The 15567-nt window shown below is 41.6% G+C and overlaps 1 pseudogene; it reads left to right on the top strand.

Moving 5' to 3' along the window:
* Nucleotides 1-1977: 1977 nt before the first annotated feature.
* Nucleotides 1978-2096, top strand: LOC134912638 (5S ribosomal RNA; annotated as a pseudogene).
* Nucleotides 2097-15567: the final 13471 nt, after the last annotated feature.

Below are 15567 nucleotides of genomic sequence, written 5' to 3'. Positions count from 1 at the left end.
CAGAGGCTCGCATCCGTGGTTACTAGGATCCAGTCCTGGATCCCGAACCTGCGTCCCTCTAGGAGGTGAGAGCTGTGCAGCTGCCACAGGAGTGAGATTCTGGTCTTGGAGGATAGGATTATTTTCCGGTGCATGTGCAGATGGGATCCGGACCACTTGTCCAATATGTCCCACTGAAAGACTCTGGCATGGAATCTGCCAAATTGAATGGCCTCGTAGGCCGCCACCATCTTCCCCAGCAATCGAGTGCATTCATGGATTGATACTCTCGCTGGTTTCAGAATTTGTTTGACCAAACTCTGAATTTCCAGAGCTTTCTCTTCTGGATGAAAAACTCTCTGTAAGTTTATGTTTGGATTCACCACCAAGTTAAGTTTTTCATGATTCAATTATACCCTGTAAATATTTCTTTCAGTCTGCTGTGCCTGACACCGTTCTTGTTCTGCATGCTTCACCATCATAAAATAAACCTACCTGTTTTGGAGTTCTGTTTTGCATAAAGGAAGTTCCTAACAATAGCATTTAATAGACAATATTCTTAAAACATTATTAACTTCTCGTATTTTAAAAAGGTAAAATATTTTCGAGTAAATTTAAAAATGTAAAAATTAATGAATAATTTTCATAAATATTTAATTTACTTAATTTTGCATTTGGTGAGATAGTTTGGAATTTATTTTATTTGTAGTTCAATGTTTGTAATTAATTGGAAAAAGTGTCATTCTTTTTTATATTGTAATATTTTTTCCCATTAAACAATGTTTAAACAACAATATGAAGACTATTCTATATTTATGAACTATTCATCGTAGAATATTGGTGAAGCTAACTGAATCTCGTAGCGTTTTTTACTGCAACTACACACATTGACGCCTCATCTCTCCTGTAACGAGTTTCATGAGTTGTCTGTCTTGCCTAATCTAAATATTTATTTAATGATATCTTTGTCAGATGTCTGTATATTGTATATATTAATTTCTGATATGTTGTGAAATGTTAACCAAAGCCACACTTATAATCTAATATTCATTTCCTGCTGGAGGGTGAACATCAATTTCCTTCTTACAGCTCACTTCTAAGATTTAAGTTGAAATAAATGTCACTAATGGATATATAAATATGCGATCAAATGATGTGCAATTCTGAATAGCCTAGATGTGATTAAATAATATTGTGTAAAATATTAAGGAGAAATATAAATATAAAATATAACTTTAATTAACATCATGGAATAAACCCTGTGATAATATATATTTCATAATTATTACTTTGCTAGGTTACACATGGGCAGCGCCAGTCGATACCACTACCCCACTTTCCCCAGTTCTTTCTATAAGTTTGATCTAACCATCTCGTGTTAGGACATATTCAACTGTTTTAGTATTATCTAATATATTATTATTTCCCAGCGGTTATTGTGTTATTAAATGTGATGATACTGAGTATCCCACAACTACATGCATATGGGATGTTTTGAGCCATTGATCCATTTTGACTATTGGAAGACTTATAAGATATACACATAAGCAGATCATATGGTCTCTGAGACTGAGTATCAGCAACATTGTTAATATTTTTCTTTTTCTTTTTCTGGGCTCAATTATTGAGCACTGGAAACATTATTGTTACTTTCCAGATCCTGATACTATGTCCTTTGCATTTGTGTGAAGAATCTCATTATAACCTATTCTGTTGATTTATATTCAGCATTGGTAGCTGTTTATTTTTGTGAGATATTTTCAACGGTTGATATGCACATATCACTATGAAACTTCTTGTGGGGAACTAATATCTTTCTGGCACATTCATCTACTTTACCCTTCTCTCTTTTTCATACTTACTTTTTTTCGTGGACTCTCACCATTGATTCAGGGTGTATCCCTGTCTAACATTGGCAGCAGATCCACCTTTTCTTTACACTATTTATTTAGTGAACTCTCATCAGTGATTCCAGAGCTTTCGCCATCATTCGCAATCCTCTACTATCATACCACACTGGAAACGCCCGAAGCCGTCCGATATTGGAAGCTAATCAGTGTCGGGCTGGGTTAGTACTCTAGTGGGCGACCATTGAGGAATACCCGGTGTTGTAGAGTTCATTTTGGTCCATCACGCTCAGAGTCTAACACTGACAGCAGATTCACACTGCTATCTTATTTCTAACTACTCTGTCTTCTGTTTAATAGTGTGAAAATTACTATTTAAAATACACTTCGGCTTTGCAAGGATACAGGGCCAGCCTGTATTGGCAGCCTACGTATTATCAGAAGGATTTATTTTGACTTCTTAAGGCATTCTTATTATATTTAAGCAATCGGGACCTATTATGCTAATTTCAGCACTTACTTGCTATTAATTGAACACTTATTTACTTCATATTATGTTTGTGTTATCAAGTACTAACATAATCTTGGCGAAATATTTCATTATATATTGGATTGTTACCTTATTTGACCACTGTATATTCTTTTATTCCATGATGTTAATTAAAGTTATATTTTATATTTATATTTCTCCTTAATATTTTACATAATATCAGTATTATTAAAAAGTAAAGAGTGCGCCCACAAAAGAGTCTTTTTTCTTCTTCACTGTTTGTGTTAGCAGCCCCATTGACTCAGGGTGCACCGCCAAATCATAATTGGAAAACTTGGTTTTCTCTGTATCTGTTACTTTGGTTTATTAGATTGATTTACCATATTCACTATACACCGGTGCGGTATCTTTCCAAATACGTGATTAAATAATATGTAATGATAGAGATAGGTCACTAAGTAATAGTTATCTATGTAACTATGTAGGTATTAGTGATAGTTGTAGCTAATTGATATAAATTATTATCATAAGTAAATTATTCCTACGCTCATTATCCCTCCTTGCTGGCACTCTGCACTGGGATCCTGAACGCCGGCATCCCTATACACACCTATATATATATATATATATATATATATATATATATATATATATATATATACTGTATGTATGCTTTATTTGTCATGATGATGGTCTGACTAATAAATATTCTGGAATGAAGACTGGTGAGTGCTAAGCGCCTACACTGGAGTGGACTGTACTCTTTGGTTGTTCCCTCATTGGATGTCACCCCAGCAAAGGAACATAAAACGTGAGTGTGGGCTTAGTTTGGAATATATATATATATATATGTATATACATAATCTTTACATTGCTCACAATGAACCCTGTTACTAAAATATTAGGAAACAAGTTGATCCATATTTATCTCCACTTCTTTGCTAACAGCAAGCAGTTTCTCAATCACTGGTGAATCGCTTTGTGTTACAAGTTGCTGGTGATGGTTGGTTGATCAATGAAACTTCCAATTTAGAATGTGTCATTAAGTGTCAGGGAATCCTACCAAGCAGTATGTGCTGTGTAGTATGTTTTTTTTTTATTTATTTTTCTAATTTTGACTCCTATGGATTAAAATTAGAAAATCACTCTTGGCTTACAAAATCAGAAGATTTTTATTTGAATAAAAAAACCCAGAAGATTTCCATTTAATAACATACAGTAAATAGAGGTTTTCTTTGGATTGTGGCAAGAGATGATGGATTTTATTTTATTATAGCGGAGAACAAGGATATTGAGGAAGCTTATGTTTAATTCAAAACTTTATTTGACAAAATTGGATCCGCGTATAATTTATTTATTCTATAATATATATAATAGGTTTGATTTTGGGAACTTTTAATGAGATATGAGTGGTTTGGTATTGCTGAAAACCAAAAACATCTGAAGTTTGGGCTTTCGTGTCGAACCAAGTCCCGATCTCAGATCTAAAAACTGAATCCCGTGTGTTTTGGAAGATATGTAAGTCCCTCCCTTGTGATTTCAGCTGCCAATTCATACTGGAAATGACTGGAAATGAGTGTTATTGTTATAACACTGTAGGAACAAAAACAGGTCCAAGTTACATGATTTTAGCTGTGTTAAAGAAATTCTGATACAAAACTAAAAAACAAAAACACTTGAGGGTGGTTTTGTCAAAACCAAAACAATACAATGTTTTAGAGCCAAAACCAAAACATGGTGTCAATGCATATCTCTGCTTTTAACATTATACAGTGGTAAATAAACTGGTAATACTGCCACGCCAGGGCTCTTTTTTTACACATTAACCCAGTACCTACATCCCAGTATGCCAGGAAGACCCCATCGCATTTCTGTACAGTGCTGGTAGTCTATATGTGGGTGTCTTGTTTTTATTCATACTTTTAATTAAAGCATACACCTAGTGTTGGTTATGCCAGCAAGAGTCCACACTGTTTTTGTCAATTCATCTGTTAAATCATAGATAAATGTAGCTCTTTGGGTTGCACCCACTGCTCACTGCAGGAATGATAGAGGCCTTCATTCAGATGTGGTTGGAGGTGCACAGTAATGCTCAAAATACCGATGTTTAGTACTTTGCGCATGTGCGGGACCCTTTCTGCGCAAATGGATACTGCAACACAGAATGCAGGGATGGCATCAGACTGTCATTGATTGACAGTCTGATGTCATTTGGGGGCAGAGAAGTAGAGGCAATGACCTTCATTTCTGAAAACAGGCTTGTTGCCGCCATTTAGGGGGAGGGAATAAGCCAGGGATCTCCATGATTGTACAGAGATTTTGCTGGCCATACAAGTCTAGATGGGTGCTCCAAGCCACCTGATGGTGCCGGGGAAGATCGGAGACTACGTACTTGGACACAATTCGGATCAGAAATGCTGCAGCATTACCATATTAGTGCTATCTCTGCTGATTCTATGTAAGCAGGAGCAGTTGCAACTTCAACCTCATTTGAGGGCCAGAGTGCGATAAACTCTTTTGTTTTTGTAGCATTGGATAACTGAATTATTTTTATTGTGCATCTGTTTCATTTCAATTCATTTAATTACTTAACTAACTGATATTAAATTCTCTTTTAAAATTCATTAACAAATGCTGCCATTGAATTATATTAAGGATGGGAAACATATGGTAGAATTGTATTCCGGAAAAAGGAAACATCAACTTATTACAATAACTCTTAGAAAAGGAAGGAGATTGATAAATATTTTAAAGCATTCCCAGCCCCATAATCAAGTACACCCATAATGAGTATGGACCTATAGCTACCCTACTGGTGCAATGTTCAAATAGCAATGTTGTGCTTCATTTCAAGAGGAAATTGTCTACAATAAGTGTCACCGAAAATCTTGGTACTTTTTTTTATTACATTTGTGATTCCTGACAGATGAATAACACACACAGCATGGCAGTTCTGCAATTAGTTTTCATGCCTTACTGCTACACTGCATGTTTAATTCATATGTTTATACTTAGTTGATCTGGTTACCATAGTTGTAATGAGCCAAACATACTATACTATATCGAAAAAATGTTTTATGACTTGGTTGAATTCTCAATAATGGTTAAAAAAATGAAAAGGAAAATGTAATACTTTCTTGTAATTGACATTGATATTGAAATCTAAAAATTGAATGTCTTACATCAGTGGTTTAGAAATGTTCTTTGAAAATGTTCACCATCTCTGTAAATAACCTTAACCGCAGGAATCAGGGGTGGATTGGCCTGCAAGGATGCTGGGATGGATTGCCGCTGGGCTGATCCATTATCCTCTAAGTGACCTTCAATTACACCTCTGCCAGGTCGGCTTGGCTGCTGTGATCGGAGCTCAGCTACGATTGCGACAGTGGTAGGAGACAGCTTCTGCGCATGCGTAGAAGCTGAGTGAAGCAAAAAGAAAATAGTAAATGGGAGAGCTACTACTCATGCCTAGCCACAGCAGCTCCTCCCCTATGCCTTTCCAGAGCCATGAGTTACCATTCACGGCTCCATTAAAAGCCCATAACTCATTTGCGGATACGTCTCCACCTTTGTCTGCATGTCCCCCTGTATGATGTCATTCCGCCCTCACTGTGTGCTCACCCTGACTGCCTGCAAATATCAAGAGCAGAGGAGAAGCCTGCAGTGAACATTCACAGTCACACTGTAGGAGCTGGAGGTCGCCATTTCTCTGAAAGGCATATGTGTAGACAGGGCTGCCAAATATGAAGAAGGTAGATTGGTGTGGGCCAGCTCTTGAGGTGACACAGGGTGACAAGAGGATGAGTAGACAAAGGGCAGGAGAGGACATTGGGGGCTGCAGGGTGCACAGGGGGCTATAAGTAACACAAATGGCTGATGGGGCATGGCATGTGGCTGGAGGCACAATGGGTGCTGGAAGGGGACAGGGGACATGTGGCTGGAGAGACATGGAGTTGGAAGGGACACAAGGGGCATGTGGATGGAGGGACATAGGGTGATGGAGGAGACATGGGAGACATGTGGCTGGAAAGACACATGGGCTAGAGGGGAGATCGGGGGCATGTGGCTGGGAAAACACAGGGTGCTTGAAGGGACATGAAAGGAATGTGAATGGGAAGACACAGGGGGCAAGAAGAGACATAGGGTGCATTTGGCTGGAAAAACACGGGCTAGAGGGGACACAGTGGGCATTTGGCTGGAAAGACACAGAGTTCTTTAGCGACACAGGTTAGGAGGCTGGAGAGACATAGGGCTGCAGGGGACACAGGACATGAATCCAGTTTAAAATCTGTTGGCTTGCAGAAATACACATTTGCCGGCTTTCACAAATACACAATTTTGAAAGCCGACGAGTGCAGCTCTCTTTCCGGGTTTATATAAATAAATAATATACACACACACTGTTTTTGCGTGTACTAAATAAAAAATACAATTGACCTATATGGTGGTTTCTCTGCAACAGCGAACCTCTGAAGAAATTGATCCTCCATGGGCAGACATTATCTTCAATGTACTTGTCTTTAGTACTCACAAAAAGCAGTGTGTGTGTGTGTGTGTGTGTGTGTGTGTGTGTGTGTGTGTAATATTTATTTATATAAAGCCGGAGAGGCAGTGAGAGCAGCACTCGTCGGCTTTTACAGTGGTGTAGTTTAATCAAGTTGTGCAGCATTATCATTAACATTTCAAGGATACACGTAAGGCTGATGTGAGTGTGGGACACATAAGAGTAAACTTACTAAGATGGGAGTTCTATTTAAGATGGGATGTAGCCCGTAAGCAACCAATCGGATTCTACTTCTCGTTTATCTAGCACCTTCTAGACGATAATACCTGGAATTTGATTGGTTGCTATGGCCAATATCCCATCTTAAATAGAACTAATAGTCTGTAAGTGTGTGTGTATGTGTGTGTGTATATATATATATATATAAAAATATATAGACAAGGTGATTCATCGTGCCCTACGGTAGCTCTTCACACCATCGTAAGGGGCTACACCTCCTTAACCCCTGCACGCCCACTGTGCATGGAATCTTTGTATTTTATGCAACAGGCAACTCCCCCTGAACCCCTGCGCGCCCTTAGGCCATGCTATATTTGTATTATATGGAGTATTACCTGCAATCATCATTTTGTTAGTGGTTAAATATTGCATGGCCAAAGGGTGTGCGATGGTCAAGAGGGCGTAGCACCTTGCAACGGTGTGAATCGTGGACGCAGGCCACGATGAATCACATAATGTAGTACAGTCCCTGGTTTGTGATGCATAAGGGCAGTCCCTGCTACAGTCCCGGGTAGTGATATAAAGTATTGCATGGGCTGCCGGCTGGTGCAATACTATGTGTGACACCCTGTTAACAACTGCGCCCCATTGACTGGACCACAGCAGTACAAAGACTTTGCAATAACATGTTTGCTATCTAATAGTACCTGAAGCGATGATATTGTCCCCACTACATCATAACCCCAGCAACACCAGGCAGCCACCACGTTGTGTGTACAGCAGCAGCCGGTGGAGCACACTGGAAACCCTGCCCCCGTGACGTCACTGCTGCCCCTTGCAGCACCCGGCAGCCACCATGCTGTATGTACAGCAGCAGCCGCCAGAGCACAGCGGAAGTCTAGACCCCATGATGTCACCATCCGTTGCTGTCAAGGCGTCTGCTGCAGCCGGCATCCCTCCCTTGCGTCGCTGCTTCCGCACTGTCAGCAGTGCAGCATATGGCTGCAGCCTGTGTATGTGGCCCAGTGGCTGTGTAACCTGTGTAAGGGAGAAGAGAGGAGGGGAAGCCACGCTATACCCCCCACTTGTGGAGCTTTCACCACTGCGGCTTTTGGCTGCTGCCTGCGTATCTGGCCAAGTGCTAGTAATGACGCGGACCTGTGGAAGGGGGGGGGGGGGGAGTGTTTCTAGCTCATAGTGACCTGTGATTCAGGGGGGCACATCCTGTTAGAGCGTTATACACTGAGTCACAGAATCACAGATCTGGGCAAATATATATATATATATATATATATATATATATAAAAATATACACTGCTCAAAAAAATAAAGGGAACACTGAAATAACACATCCTAGATCTGAATGAATGAGATATTCTTTCTAAATACTTTGTTCTTTACATAGTTGAATGTGCTGACAACTAAATCACACAAAAATTATCAATGGAAATCAAATTTATTAACCCATGGAGGTCTGGATTTGGAGTCACCCTCAAAATTAAAGTGGAAAAACACACTACAGGCTGATCCAACTTTGATGTAATGTCCTTAAAACAAGTAAAAATGAGGCTCAGTAGTGTGTGTGTGGCCTCCACGTGCCTGTATGACCTCCCTACAACCCACACAAGTGGCTCAGGTAGTGCAGCTCATCCAGGATGGCACATCAATGCGAGCTGTGGCAAGAAGGTTTGCTGTGTCTGTCAGTGTAGTGTCCAGAGCATGGAGGCGCTACCAGGAGACAGGCCAGTACATCAGGAGACGTGGAGGAGGCCGTAGGAGGGCAACAACCCAGCAGCAGGATCGCTACCTCCGCCTTTGTGCAAGGAGGAACAGGAGGAGCACTGCCAGAGCCCTGCAAAATGACCTCCAGCAAGCCACAAATGTGCATGTGTCTACGCAAACGATCAGAAACAGACTCCATGATGGTGGATTGAGGCCCTGACGTCCACAGTTGGGGGTTGTGCTTACAGCACAACACCATGCAGGACGTTTGGCATTTGCAAGAGAACACCAAGATTGGCAAATTCGCCACTGGCGCCCTGTGCTCTTCCCAGATGAAAGCAGGTTCTCACTGAGCACATGTGACAGACGTGACAGAGTCTGGAGACGCCAAGAAGAACATTCTGCTGCCTGCAACATCCTCCAGCATGACCGGTTTGGCAGTGGGTCAGTAATGGTGTGGGGTGGCATTTCTTTGGGGGGCCGAACAGCCCTCCATGTGCTCGCCAGAGGTAGCCTGACTGCCATTAGGTACCGAGATGAGATCCTTAGACCCCTTGTGAGACCATATGCTGGTGCAGTTGGCCCTGGGTTCCTCCTAATGCAAGACAATGCTAGACCTCCTGTGGCTGGAGTGTGTCAGCAGTTCCTGCAAGACGAAGGCATTGATGCTAGGGACTGGCCCGCCCATTCCCCAGACCTGAATCCAATTGAGCACATCTGGGACATCATGTCTTGCTCCATCCACCAACGCTACGTTGCATCACAGACTGTCCAGGAGTTGGCGGATGCTTTAGTCCAGGTCTGGGAGGAGATCCCTCAGGAGACCATCCGCCACCTCATCAGGAGCATGCCCAGGCATTGTAGGGAGGTCATACAGGCACATGGAGGCCACACACACTACTGAGCCTCATTTTGACTTGTTTTAAGGACATTACATCAAAGTTGGATCAGCCTGTAGTGTGTTTTTCCACTTTAATTTTGAGGGTGATTTCAAATCCAGACCTCCATGGGTTAATAAATTTGATTTCCATTGATAATTTTTGTGTGATTTTGTTGTCAGCACATTCAAGTATGTAAAGAACAAAGTATTTAATAAGAATATTTCTTTCATTCATTCATTCATTCATTCATTCATTCATTCATTCATTCGTTCATTCATTCAGATCTAGGATGTGTTATTTTAGTGTTCCCTTTATTTTTTTGAGCAGTGTATGTATATATATATATATATATATATATATATATATATATTCTTACGGTGGGTGCCAAAGGGACTTTAAGCACTGAATAAATGCAGGCATATAAGTGAGAATGGTAAAGTGGGTAGAGGACGGCGGTATTAATATAACTATCAACTCTTGGCACCTATACCACACAACACACATGTGCCCCTTCATATGCAGGTTTAACTGTTGGTTAAATGTGTTAAATACAGTATGTGGTGCTGACTCATGCATTGAAGTACTGTTCACGAGCAGGTGAAATAATATACAGGTGACTGACAATCTCTCTAATAAAATGAAGCATCACCTTTATCAAATCTTAAATCTTTATTAAGTCTTTCCTCCAGCACAGCACCTAGTTATGTAATCCCCAATAAATTCAATATTTACAATGAATCCAGAGCTAATAATCTATCATACTACCATCTGCCTCCCACTGTTCTAATTTTTCAAAGTTCTTGTGCGCACAAAGGAACTCCTGCCAACAACCTTGACGTTTGAGTGCAAAAGAGCTTTTATATTGTCAGCAACATAATAATAATGGCTTTCATGTGTAGTAACCCAGAAGATGTACCAATGTTATACTGTAGAGCAGCACTGTTTGAACAGCCCTGTCAATCATACAGTACTGCTATAAACATTTAGTGACCCGGCTGGTCAGCCAAGGACTGAAATTGCTAAAGAGGCAAAAATGTTCACCTTGGCTGCTGCAATGGTAAAAACGGCAGGACTGAGGTCTTCCCAATGATTGGGGGAAACTGGTAACAAAGGGGTTAGGATATGTCCCTGCGCACAAATGCCGCCAACCCAAGGTCTATCCTAGTGTGTCACCTAACACACTGAAATAATGCTAGAAAGGGAATATTAGAATAATCCCTAGGTGGCGCAAATAGTAAAAAGTCCAAAAAAATTACCCGTGTGGGCTAAAGTCCGTTCCTTTTCATACAAGTGAGTTCATATATGAATCCGTCGTCCAAAGATGATGTATGAAAAAAAACACAATATAAACACAAATGTTCAGTACAGTCTCTGTGGGTATTAGAGGAACATTTTGCGACTTGTGTCGCTTAGCTATCCAGCTACCTAGTTGCACCTCTTTTTCTTCTTTGCATCATGTGCTGTTTGGGGTCTATTTTTTAAATCTGCCATCCTGTCTGCCACTGCAGTGCCACTCCTAGATGGGCCAGGTCTTTGTGCCGCACACTTGTGTCACTTAGCTTAGTCATACAGCCACCTTGGTGCAACCTTTTGGCCTAAAAACAATATTTGTGAGGTGTTCAGAATAGACTGGAAATGAGTGGAAATTAATGTTATTGAGGTTAATAATACTGTAGGATCAAAATTACCCCCAAATTATGTGATTTTAGCTGTTTTTATATTTTTTTCAAAAATCATCCAGATCGAAAACCAAAACACGAAAGGGTAGTTTTGGCAAAACCAATCCAGATCCAAAACACGAGCATGGAACCAGAACCAAAACCAAAACACAAACTGTGAAAAGTGCCCGCCGCACATCTCTACTTATAAGGTCCTCAACGACACTATGTTATTTACTATGGCTGCCCCACAATATCAGGAGACTTCAGGAATTCATCCCTTAAACATCCTGTGCTGAATTCCTTGGAAACTGGTTTACGTTCATTTATTAACTGCTGTTAACTACCGGGGACAATGTCTATTCTGAGTTAAAGATCGTTCTGGTGACAGTGAGGCAGCAATTCTATGACTTGTCACAGATGCAGCAGTAGCCTTATTGTTCCTTCTGCCTTTCCTATCACAAAATACACCTGTAATGGATTTTGTTCTGGTGGTCAGTTTTTCTAATAAGGTTCTCCAAAAAAAAAATAGCTTGAATCCACCAGAATGAAGCCCACTGCTGGCTGAAGAAAAGAAGCGCCCTCTGCTGACCACTGCACTGACTGGCTACTCTACCTCTATGTGGCCACTGAATCAATGATCCAGGCTGCATCTGTTCCGGCATCCACTCACTGACCCTGCAGGCATCAACAGCCTCCAGATCAGTTAAGGTCTGCTGCTTCACTGATTGCTCTCTTGTCATGCCCCCTCTGCTCCAAATTTGAACAACCCTGCCAAGCTCTGCCCCCACTGGGAGACAAACTCCATTAGACCGGGTGCCCAGGACTCAGGGTGGCTCCAACTCCTTTCTGCCTCACAACAGTTTCCCCCAATCCTTTTCATACAAGTGAGTTCATATATGAATCCGTCGTCCAAATTGGGGTAAGCTATTGTGCGATGATGTCCTCAGTTTCCGTAAGAGGTTGTCAGCAGAGTGACTCTTACGGAAAGTGGTTATACGTAGTGTATCCTGCCTAGGAATGAGTTGGCATTTGCGAGATGCTGCTACTGGTGCCGCTGCTGTTGTTGCTGCGGGAGGCAATACATCTACCCAGTGGGCTGTCACAGTCATATAGTATTTAGTATGCCCTGTTCCACTTGTCCACATGTCCGTGGTTAAGAGGACAGTGGGTACAACTGCATTTTTTAGGACACTGAGGACACTTTTTCTGACGTCTCTGTACATTCTCGGTATTGCCTGCTTAGTGAAGTGGAAACTAGTTGGGATTTAGTACCAGAGACACACTACCTCAAACAATTCTCTAATTCCCACTGAACTAATGGCGGATACCGGATGCACATCTAACACCAACCTAGATGTCAAGGCCTCAGTTATCCACTTTGCTAAAGGATGACTGCTGTCATATTTCATCTTCCTCACAAAGGACTGTTGGACAGTCAATTGCTTAGTTGAAGTAGTACAAGTGGTCTTCCGACTTCCCATCTGGGATGACGATCGACTCCCAGCAGCAACAACAGCAGCGGCAGCAACAGCAGAAGTAGGCGTACCACTCAAGGATCCTCCGGAGAAATACCGGTTAGGAGAGGACTCCTCATTCTTGCCAGTGACATGGCCTACAGGACTACTGACGTTCCTGACTGAGGAGGAAGTTGATGTTGAGGAAGTTGATGGTGTGCCTTGCAGGAGCTTGGGTACAAGAGGAAGAAGGGATTTAGGTGTCAGTAGACTGCTTACGCTCTTACCCAAAGTTTCACAACTTGACTTCTGATGAATGCGCAGCAGGTGACATATAAGGGAGAATGTTCCTAAGTGGTTAACGTCCTTACCCCTACTTATTACAGATTAACATATGCAACACACGGTTTGACACCTGTTGTCCGGATTTGTAGAGAAATAATTCCACACCGAATAGGTGGCTTTTTTGGTATTTTGCCCAGGCATCACAAGGGATTTTTAATCCCATGGACAACAGGTGACATCTTCAATTTGAATATCAGAAACTGGACTGTGGGTACTCCTTCCAGCACTTGCAGAGGGTGTGCAAATGGTAGATGGAGCCACCTCTTCCCATTCAGTGTTGGGAAGATCAGACATCGCAACCACCAACACACTTGGTCTCTCCTGGGGATTTGTGATACCATTTTAGAACGCACAGTTCTTTGCTGTGCTTTTGCCAGCTTAACTCTTTTCATTTTTGTAACTGGAGTATGAGGGCTTCCATCGGCATGTGAAGCTGAACCACTAGTCATGAACATAGGCCAGGGCCTAATCCGTTCCTTGCCACTCCGTGTCATAAATGGCATAATGGCAAGTTTACATTTCTCCTCAGACCATTTAAATTAATTTTTTGGGGTCTTTTTAATATAGTTTGGCTTTTTGGATTTGACATGCACTCTACTATCACATTGGGCATTGGCCTTGGCAGACGACGTTGATGGCATTTCATTTTTCATTTCGGAGGAAGTGGTTCTAGATCTTTCCCTATTTTATCCTCCAAATTTTTGTTCTCCATTATTTTTCTAGAGGTATTTAACAATATGCGATATAGGAGAGCGTACCTCTACACCACACAGGGCAAACCCTGTGAAAATTATTTGAATTAAATATTAATATCCCCTTTATTTGGAGTAAATAATATACAGCACAGGACAGCACCACTGAACTTATATGGCAGCACCACTGGACCGGACTTATACGGCAGCACCACTGGAAATATACGGCAGTATCACTGGATTTATACGCCAGTACCACTGGAATTATATGGCGGTATCACTTGAATTATACGGCAGAATCACTGGAATTATATGGCAGTACCACTGAACATATATGGCAGTACCGCTGGACATATACAGCAGTATCACTGGAATTATACAGCAGTACAACTGGAATTATACGGCAGTACAACTGGACATATATGGCAGTTTCACTGGACTGGATTTATACGGCAGTACTGCTGGAATTATATGGCAGTATCACTTGATTTATAGGCCAGTATCACTGGAAAAATACGGCAGGATCACTGGAATTATACGGCAGTATCACTAGAATTATATGGCAGTACCACTGGACTTATACGGCAGTATCATTGGACTTGATTTATATGCCAGTACTGCTGGAATTGTACGGCAGTACCACTGGACTTATACGGCAGTACCACTGGACATATATGACAGTATCACTGGACTGAATTTATACACCAGTACCACTGGAATGATACACCAGTACCACTGGAATTATACAGCAGTATCACTGGAATTATACGGCAGTACCACTGGAATTATACAGCTGTACCAATGGACATATATGGCAGTATCACTGGACTGGATTTATATGCCAGCACCGCTGAAATGATACACCAGTACCGCTGGAATTATACGCCAGTATCACTGGTCTTATACGCTAGTACCACTGGAATTATACGGCAGGATCAATGGAATTATTTGGCAGTATCACTAGAATTATATGGCAGTACCATTGGATTTATACGGCAGTACCACTGGACATATATACCGCAGTATCACTGGACTGGATTCATATGCCAGTACCGCTGGAATTATATGCCAGTACCACTGAAATTATGCGGCATTATCACTGGAATTATACGGCAGTACCACTGGAATTATATGTCAGTACCACTGTACATATACGGCAGTATCACTGGACTGACTTTATATGCCAGTACCACTGGAATTATACGGCAGTATCACTAGAATTATACGGCTGTACCACTGGACATATACGGCAGTATCACTGGACATATACAGCAGATCACTGGACTGGATTTATACACCAGTACCGCTGGAATTATGCACTAGTACCACTGGAATTATACGGCAGTATCACTTGATTTATACAGCAGTACCGCTGGACATATATGGCAGTATCAATAGACATATACAGCAGTATCACTGGACATATACGGCAGTACCACTGGACATATACAGCAGCACAGGTAAACCACCACTGGACTAATGCAGGATAAAACAGCACCACTGCAATGGACTGGAGTTATACAGCAGCACTCGACATATGGCAGCAGAGTACACCACCAATGTGACTGGACTGATGCAGCACAAGACACTACCACTGTACTGATGCAGGACAACACAGCACCACTGCAATGGACTGGACTTATACAGCAGCACTGGACATATGGCAGCAGATGACACCACCACTGTGACTGGACTGATGCAGCACAATACACCACCACTGAACTGATGCAGCACAAGACAGCTCCACTGGACTGGACTTACACAGCAGCACTG

This window comes from Pseudophryne corroboree, chromosome 4 (assembly GCF_028390025.1).
Source record: "Pseudophryne corroboree isolate aPseCor3 chromosome 4, aPseCor3.hap2, whole genome shotgun sequence".
NCBI classification, from domain to species: Eukaryota; Metazoa; Chordata; class Amphibia; order Anura; family Myobatrachidae; genus Pseudophryne; species Pseudophryne corroboree.
This window is presented reverse-complemented; position numbering and strand designations above follow the sequence as displayed.